The sequence below is a fragment of the Lactuca serriola genome, chromosome 8, assembly GCF_051521515.1.
Source record: "Lactuca serriola cultivar US96UC23 chromosome 8, Lser_US96UC23_V15, whole genome shotgun sequence".
Taxonomy (NCBI): domain Eukaryota; kingdom Viridiplantae; phylum Streptophyta; class Magnoliopsida; order Asterales; family Asteraceae; genus Lactuca; species Lactuca serriola.
Genome location: NC_136415.1, coordinates 171,766,536 through 171,776,630, shown reverse-complemented (window position 1 = coordinate 171,776,630; position 10,095 = coordinate 171,766,536). Strand labels below are relative to the sequence as shown.

General features: G+C 30.5%; 1 non-coding gene across 1 annotated transcript; it reads left to right on the top strand.

Annotated features, from left to right (window-relative positions):
- The first annotated feature begins 9,472 nt into the window (after positions 1–9,472).
- Positions 9,473–9,544, top strand: TRNAM-CAU (transfer RNA methionine (anticodon CAU)). The gene has a single exon. It is a non-coding gene; the product is annotated as a tRNA-Met (tRNA).
- Positions 9,545–10,095: the final 551 nt, after the last annotated feature.

The window sequence follows — 10,095 nt, the reverse complement described above, 5'->3', positions numbered from 1 at the left end:
AAAAAAAATAGAGCATGATAGCGATGCTTGGAGCGAACATGAACTCGGGAGGTCGGATATCCTTCATAATCTACTAAGAAAATAAACTCAACTAACACATGTAACCCAATGAAAGTTATACTTATACAAAACAAACGTCCATTAGAAAATTGGATTCAAAAGCTTATACACTAAGTTATATTATATAAACACATCATAAATTAAATCATTCAATCAACTAATCTATACCGCACTTCAATATCACCCAAATTAAAGTGGACCAAAAGCATCTAAAAGATCTTTAAAAATTAACTAATATATACACAAATGTGTTGCGTTTCATAATCCCAAATGACTACTTTATCTAGCACAATATTGGTCCATTAATTTTTTTGAAGATTTAATGAAAGACGTAAGTCAAACGACTCATATAGATGTTTTTTGTTTGTAAAATTGGTGTGTACACATTATATTTGAAATAAATTCACAATATTGATTTTAGTTCATGTGTGTTTAATGAATCTTTCTAATTCAGTGTAGACATTAATAGGGTCATTGGCCAGGATGCAACTCTATATTGATGTTGTAAACACTTCCTTTTTTAAAATTTAGCGATCTTTGTAAAAAATTTGAGAATACAATCATCAAATCAGAGTGGCGCAGCGGAAGCGTGGTGGGCCCATAACCCACAGGTCCCAGGATCGAAACCTGCCTCTGATAATCAAAGAAGCTCCTACAATTGTATTTTTAATTTTCTTTTTTCACTACAAAAACAAAATTTATGAAAAATCATCAAAAAAACGTCCTTCGGTTAATGCAACTTGAAGATAGCAATACCAAAGTTAGGCTAAATTCCAAATTCGATCATTCAACAACAATAAAAAGAACAACAAAATAAATATTAACCAAGATGATTTTGAATTTTTTTTTTTTTGAAACGGCCATATATTATTAAAACTCTCAACGTAAAAGGAACAAGGTAAAAGAGAGGGACAAGAAACAACAATATACCAACAAAATTAACGACCCACAATAGAGTATTACTCATCTTTCTAAAGTTCTAGTTTTTTAATTGTCACTAGTATGGTATTCGTAATTTACATTAGTTTCAATGTAATCATGTTATTCAATTTTAATCTACTAAACCGATTAAAAGTTTAAGTTTGGCAAAAATTATTTGCATTGCTCTCGTGACATGCATATACAAATTATTTTTATTTTTATTGTTTTTTTTTATTTTATTCTTTTGTTTTAGATTGTTCAACATCAACCCTTTTATTGATTTCTTGTAACTTTCTTTTAATAAAAATTATAAAACTTTCAGTAATTAAACTATTAATCAGGCGAACCTATGTGGAGTTGTGTTTCGGTGCTAGGCATCCTATGGTCGTAGTGATAGGTTGTGGTGATGAGGTGACACACATCACTATAGCGGTTGGCGGTGGGTATTGCACTATCGTGGATGACCTAAGACGAAACGAAAATGATAACATCAAACAAAAAAAATAGAGCATGATAGCGATGCTTGGAGCGAACATGAACTCGAGAGATCGGATATCCTTCATAATCTACTAAGTTAACAAACTCAAGTAACACATGTAACCCAATGAAAGTTATATTTATACAAAACCAATGTCCATTAGAAAATCGGATTCAAAAGCTTATACACTAAGTTAAATCATATAAACACATCATAAATTAAATCATTCAATCAACTTATCTTTACCATACTTGAATATCACCCAAATAAAAGTGGACCAAAAGCATCTAAAAGATCCTTAAAAATTAACTAATATATACACAAATGTGTTGCGTTTCATAATCCTAAATGGCTACTTTATCTAGCACAATATTGTTCCATTAACTTTTTGAAAGATTTGATGAAAGACGTAAGTCAAATGACTCATATAGTTGTTTTTTGTTTGTAAAATTGGTGTGTACACATTAAATTTGAAATAAATTCACAATTTGGATTTTAGTTCATGTGTGGTTAATGAATCTTTCTAATTCAGTGAAGATATTAATAGTCATTGGCCAGGATGCAACTCTATATTGCTGTGGGAAACACTTCCTTTTTTAGAATTTTGTGATCTGTGTAAAAAATTTGACAATACAATCATCAAATCAGAGTGGCGCAGCGGAAGCGTGGTGGGCCCATAACCCACAGGTCCCAGGATCGAAACCTGGCTCTGATAATCGAAGAAGCTTCTACAATTATATTTTTAATTTGCTTTTTTCACTACAGAAACAAAGGTTATGCAAAATCACCAAAAAACGTCCTTCGGTTAATGCAAGTTGAAGATAGCAATACCAAAGTTAGGCTAAATTACAAATTCGATCATTCAATAACAATAAAAAGAACAACAAAATAAATATTAAGCAAGATGATTTTGAATTTTTTTTTAAACGACCATATATTATTAAAACTCTCAACGTAAAAGGAAAAAGATAAAAGAGAGGGACAAGAAACAACAATATACCAACAAAAATAACGACCCACAATAGAGTATTATTCATCTTTCTAAAGTTCTAGTTTTTTAATTATCACTAGTATGGTATTCATCAGTGACATTAGTTTCATTGTAATCATGTTATTCAATTTTAATCTACTAAACCGATTAAAAGTTTAAATTTGGCAAAAATTATTTGCTTTGCTCTCGTGACATGCATATACAAATTATTTTTATTTTTATTGTTTTTTTTTTTATTTTATTCTTTTATTTTAGAATGTTCAACATCAACCCTTTTATTGATTTCTTGTAACTTTCTTCTAATAAAAATTATAAAAATTTCAGTAATTAAACTACTAATCAGGCGAACCGATGTGGAGTTGTGTTTCGGTGCTAGGCATCCTACGGTCATAGTGATAGGTTGTGGTGATGAGGTGACGCGCATCACTATAGCAGTTGACGGTGGGTATTGCACTATTGTGGATGACCTAAGATGAAACGAAAATGATAACATCAAACAAAAAAAAATAGAGCATGATAGCGATGCTTGGAGCGAACATGAACTCGGGAGGTCGGATATCCTTCATAATCTACTAAGAAAATAAACTCAACTAACACATGTAACCCAATGAAAGTTATACTTATACAAAACAAACGTCCATTAGAAAATTGGATTCAAAAGCTTATACACTAAGTTATATTATATAAACACATCATAAATTAAATCATTCAATCAACTAATCTATACCGCACTTCAATATCACCCAAATTAAAGTGGACCAAAAGCATCTAAAAGATCTTTAAAAATTAACTAATATATACACAAATGTGTTGCGTTTCATAATCCCAAATGGCTACTTTATCTAGCACAATATTGGTCCATTAATTTTTTAAAAGATTTAATGAAAGACGTAAGTCAAACGACTCATATAGATGTTTTTTGTTTCTAAAATTGGTGTGTACACATTATATTTGAAATAAATTCACAATATTGATTTTAGTTCATGTGTGTTTAATGAATCTTTCTAATTCAGTGTAGACATTAATAGGGTCATTGGCCAGGATGCAACTCTATATTGATGTTGTAAACACTTCCTTTTTTAAAATTTAGCGATCTTTGTAAAAAATTTGAGAATACAATCATCAAATCAGAGTGGCGCAGCGGAAGCGTGGTGGGCCCATAACCCACAGGTCCCAGGATCGAAACCTGCCTCTGATAATCGAAGAAGCTTCTACAATTGTATTTTTAATTTGCTTTTTTCACTACAAAAACAAAATTTATGAAAAATCATCAAAAAAACGTCCTTCGGTTAATGCAACTTGAAGATAGCAATACCAAAGTTAGGCTAAATTCCAAATTCGATCATTCAACAACAATAAAAAGAACAACAAAATAAATATTAACCAAGATGATTTTGAATTTTTTTTGTGAAACGGCCATATATTATTAAAACTCTCAACGTAAAAGGAACAAGGTAAAAGAGAGGGACAAGAAACAACAATATACCAACAAAATTAACGACCCACAATAGAGTATTACTCATCTTTCTAAAGTTCTAGTTTTTTAATTGTCACTAGTATGGTATTCGTAATTTACATTAGTTTCATTGTAATCATGTTATTCAATTTTAATCTACTAAACCGATTAAAGTTTAAGTTTGGCAAAAATTATTTGCATTGCTCTCGTGACATGCATATACAAATTATTTTTATTTTTATTGTTTTTTTTTTATTTTATTCTTTTGTTTTAGATTGTTCAACATCAACCCTTTTATTGATTTCTTGTAACTTTCTTTTAATAAAAATTATAAAACTTTCAGTAATTAAACTATTAATCAGGCGAACCTATGTGGAGTTGTGTTTCGGTGCTAGGCATCCTATGGTCCTAGTGATAGGTTGTGGTGATGAGGTAACACACATCACTATAGCGGTTGGCGGTGGGTATTGCACTATCGTGGATGACCTAAGACGAAACGAAAATGATAACATCAAACAAAAAAAATAGAGCATGATAGCGATGCTTGGAGCGAACATGAACTCGAGAGATCGGATATCCTTCATAATCTACTAAGTTAACAAACTCAAGTAACACATGTAACCCAATGAAAGTTATATTTATACAAAACCAATGTCCATTAGAAAATCGGATTCAAAAGCTTATACACTAAGTTAAATCATATAAACACATCATAAATTAAATCATTCAATCAACTTATCTTTACCATACTTGAATATCACCCAAATAAAAGTGGACCAAAAGCATCTAAAAGATCCTTAAAAATTAACTAATATATACACAAATGTGTTGCGTTTCATAATCCTAAATGGCTACTTTATCTAGCACAATATTGTTCCATTAACTTTTTGAAAGATTTGATGAAAGACGTAAGTCAAATGACTCATATAGTTGTTTTTTGTTTGTAAAATTGGTGTGTACACATTAAATTTGAAATAAATTCACAATTTGGATTTTAGTTCATGTGTGGTTAATGAATCTTACTAATTCAGTGAAGATATTAATAGTCATTGGCCAGGATGCAACTCTATATTGCTGTCGGAAACACTTCCTTTTTTTAGAATTTTGTGATCTTTGTAAAAAATTTGACAATACAATCATCAAATCAGAGTGGCGCAGCGGAAGCGTGGTGGGCCCATAACCCACAGGTCCCAGGATCGAAACCTGGCTCTGATAATCGAAGAAGCTTCTACAATTATATTTTTAATTTGCTTTTTTCACTACAGAAACAAAGGTTATGCAAAGTCACCAAAAAAACGTCCTTCGGTTAATGCAAGTTGAAGATAGCAATACCAAAGTTAGGCTAAATTACAAATTCGATCATTCAATAACAATAAAAAGAACAACAAAATAAATATTAAGCAAGATGATTTTGAATTTTTTTTTTAAACGACCATATATTATTAAAACTCTCAACGTAAAAGGAAAAAGATAAAAGAGAGGGACAAGAAACAACAATATACCAACAAAAATAACGACCCACAATAGAGTATTACTCATCTTTCTAAAGTTCTAGTTTTTTAATTATCACTAGTATGGTATTCATCAGTGACATTAGTTTCATTGTAATCATGTTATTCAATTTTAATCTACTAAACCGATTAAAAGTTTAAATTTGGCAAAAATTATTTGCTTTGCTCTCGTGACATGCATATACAAATTATTTTTATTTTTATTGTTTTTTTTTATTTTATTCTTTTATTTTAGAATGTTCAACATCAACCCTTTTATTGATTTCTTGTAACTTTCTGTTAATAAAAATGACAAAACTTTCAGTAATTAAACTATTAATCAGGCGAACCTATGTGGAGTTGTGTTTCGGTGCTAGGCATCCTACGGTCATAGTGATAGGTTGTGGTGATGAGGTGACGCGCATCACTATAGCAGTTGGCGGTGGGTATTGCACTATTGTGGATGACCTAAGATGAAACGAAAATGATAACATCAAACAAAAAAAATAGAGCATGATAGCGATGCTTGGAGCGAACATGAACTCAGGAGGTCGGATATCCTTCATAATCTACTAAGAAAATAAACTCAACTAACACATGTAACCCAATGAAAGTTATACTTATACAAAACAAACGTCCATTAGAAAATTGGATTCAAAAGCTTATACACTAAGTTATATTATATAAACACATCATAAATTAAATCATTTAATCAACTAATCTATACCGCACTTCAATATCACCCAAATTAAAGTGGACCAAAAGCATCTAAAAGATCTTTAAAAATTAACTAATATATACACAAATGTGTTGCGTTTCATAATCCCAAATGGCTACTTTATCTAGCACAATATTGGTCCATTAATTTTTTTAAAGATTTAATGAAAGACGTAAGTCAAACGACTCATATAGATGTTTTTTGTTTGTAAAATTGGTGTGTACACATTATATTTGAAATAAATTCACAATATTGATTTTAGTTCATGTGTGTTTAATGAATCTTTCTAATTCAGTGTAGACATTAATAGGGTCATTGGCCAGGATGCAACTCTATATTGATGTTGTAAACACTTCCTTTTTTAAAATTTAGCGATCTTTGTAAAAAATTTGAGAATACAATCATCAAATCAGAGTGGCGCAGCGGAAGCGTGGTGGGCCCATAACCCACAGGTCCCAGGATCGAAACCTGCCTCTGATAATCAAAGAAGCTTCTACAATTGTATTTTTAATTTGCTTTTTTCACTACAGAAACAAATTTTATGCAAAATCACCAAAAAACATCATTCGGTTAATGCAACTTCAAGATAGCAATACAAAGTTAGGCTAAATTACAAATTCGGTCATTCAACAACAATAAAAAGAACAACAAAATAAATATTAATCAAGATGATTTTGAATTTTTTTTTTAAACGGCCATATATTATTAAAACCCTCAACGTAAAAGGAACAAGGTAAAAGAGAGGGACAAGAAACAACAATATACCAACAAAAATAACGACCCACAATAGAGTATTGCCCATCTTTCTAAAGTTCTAGTTTTTTAATTGTCACTAGTATGGTATTCATCATTTACATTAGTTTCATTGTAATCATGTTATTCAATTTTAATCTACTAAATCGATTAAAAGTTTAAGTTTGGCAAAAATTATTTGCAGTGCTCCCGTGACATGCATATACAAATTATTTTTATTTTTATTGTTTTTCTTTTATTTTATTCTTTTATTTTAGAATGTTCAACATCAACCCTTTTATTGATTTCTTGTAACTTTCTTTTAGTAAAAATTATAAAACTTTCAGTAATTAAACTATTAATCAGGCAAACCGTTGTGGCGTTGTGTTTCGGTGCTAGGCATCCTACGGTCATAGTGATAGGTTGTGGTTATGAGGTGACGCGCGCCACTATAGCGGTTAGCGGTGGGTATTGCACTATTGTGGATGACCTAAGATGAAACGAAAATGATAACATCAAACAAAACAAAAATAGAGCATGATAGCGATGCTTGGAGTGAACATGAACTCGGGAGATCGGATATCCTTCATAATCTACTAAGAAAACAAACTCAACTAACACATGTAACCCAATGAAAGTTACATTTATACAAAACAAACGCCCATTAGAAAATTGGATTCAAAAGCTTATACACTAAGTTAAATTATATAAACACATTCATAAATTAAATCATTCAATCAACTAGTCTATACCGCACTTGAATATCTCCCAAATTAAAGTGGACCAAAAGCATCTAAAAGATCCTTAAAAATTAACTAATATAAACACAAATGTGTTGCATTTCATAATCCCAAATGGCTACTTTATCTAGCACAATATTGGTCCATTAATTTTTTAAAAGATTTAATGAAAGACGTAAGTCAAATGACTCATACAGATGTTTTTTGTTTGTAAAATTGGTCTGTACACATTAAATTTGAAATAAATTGTCAATTTGGATTTTAGTTCATGTGTGGTTAATGAATCTTTCTAATTCAATGAAGACATTAGTAGAGTCGTTGGCCAGGATGCACCTCTATATTGATGTTGGAAAAACTTCCTTTTTTAGAATTTAGCGATCTTTGTAAAAAATTTGAGAATACAATCATCAAATCAGAGTGGCGCAGCGGAAGCGTGGTGGGCCCATAACCCACAGGTCCCAGGATCGAAACCTGCCTCTGATAATCAAAGAAGCTTCTACAATTGTATTTTTAATTTGCTTTTTTCACTGCAGAAACGAAGTTTACACAAAATCACCAAAAAAACGTCATTCGGTTAATGCAAGTTGAAGATAGCAATACGAAAGTTAGGCTAAATTACAAATTCGATCATTCAACAACAATAAAAAGAACAACAAAATAAATGTTAACCATGATGATTTTGAATTTTTTATTTGAAACGACCATATATTATTAAAACTCTCAACGTAAAAGGAACAAGGTAAAAGAGAGGGACAAGAAACAACAATATACCAACAAAAATAACGACCCACAATAGAGTATTAATCATCTTTCTAAAGTTCTAGTTTTTTAATTGTCACTAGTACGGTATTCGTCATTTACATTAGTTTCATTGTAATCATGTTATTCAATTTTAATCTACTAAACCGATTAAATGTTTAAGTTTGGCAAAAATTATTTGCATTGCTCTCGTGACATGCATATACAAATTATTTTCATTTTTATTGTTTTTTTTTCTTTTATTCTTTTATTTTAGAATGTTCAACATCAACCCTTTTATTGATTTCTTGTAACTTTCTTTTAATAAAAATTATAAAACTTTAAGTAATTAAACTATAAATCAGGCGAACCTATGTGGAGTTGTGTTTCGGTGCTAGGCATCCTACATTCATAGTGATAGGTTGTTGTGATGAGGTGACGCCCATCACTATAGCAGTTGGCGGTGGGTATTGCACTATTGTGGGTGTCCTAAGATGAAACGAAAATGATAATATCAAACAAAACAAAAATAGTGCATGATAGCAACGGTTGGAACGAACATGAACTCGGGAGATCGGATATCCTTCATAATCTACTAAGAAGACAAACTCAAGGAACACATGTAACCCAATGAAAGTTGTATTTATACAAAACCAACGTCCAATAGAAAATCGGATTCAAAAGCTTATACACTAAGTTAAATTATATATACACATCATAAATTAAATCATTCAATCAACTAATCTATACCGCATTTGAATATCACCCAAATTAAAGTGGACCAAAAGCATATAAAAGATCCTTAAAAATTAACTAATATATACACAAATGTGTTGCGTTTCATAATCCCAAATGGCTACTTTATCTAGCACAATATTGGTTCATTAATTTTTTAAAAGATTTAATGAAAGACGCAAGTCAAATGACTCATATAGATGTTTTTCGTTTGTAAAATTGGTGTGTACACATTAAATTTGAAATAATTTCACAATTTGGATTTTAGTTCATGTGTGGTTAATGAATCTTTGTAATTCAGTGAAGACATTAATAGAGTCATCCGTCAGGATGCCACTCTATATTGATGTTGGAAACACTTCCTTTTTAGAAAATATCGATCTTTGTAAAAAATTGGAGAATACAATCATCAAATCAGAGTGGCGCAGCGGAAGCGTGGTGGGCCCATAACCCATAGGTCCCAGGATCGAAACCTGGCTCTGATAATCGAAGAAGCTTCTACAATTATATTTTTAATTTGCTTTTTTCACTACAGAAACAAAGTTTATGCAAAATCACCAAAAAACATGCTTCGGTTAATGCAACTTGAAGATAGCAATACCAAAGTTAGGCTAAATTACAAATTCGATCATTCAACAACAATAAAAAGAACAACAAAATAAATATTAACCAAGATGATTTTGAATTTTTTCTTTTGAAACGGCCATATATTATTAAAATTCTCAACGTAAAAGGAAGAAGGTAAGAGAGAGGGACAAGAAACAACAATATACCAACAAAAATAACGACCCACAATAGAGTATTAATCATCTTTCTAAAGTTCTAGTTTTTTAATTGTCACTATTATGGTATTCGTCATTTACATTAGTTTCACTGTAATCATGTTATTGAATTCTAGTCTAGTAAACCAATTAAAAATTTAATTTTGGCAAAAATTATTTGCATTGCTTTCGTGACAAGCATATACAAATTATTATTATTTTTATTGTTTTTTTTTTATTTTATTCTTTTATTTTAGAATGTTCAACTTCAACCT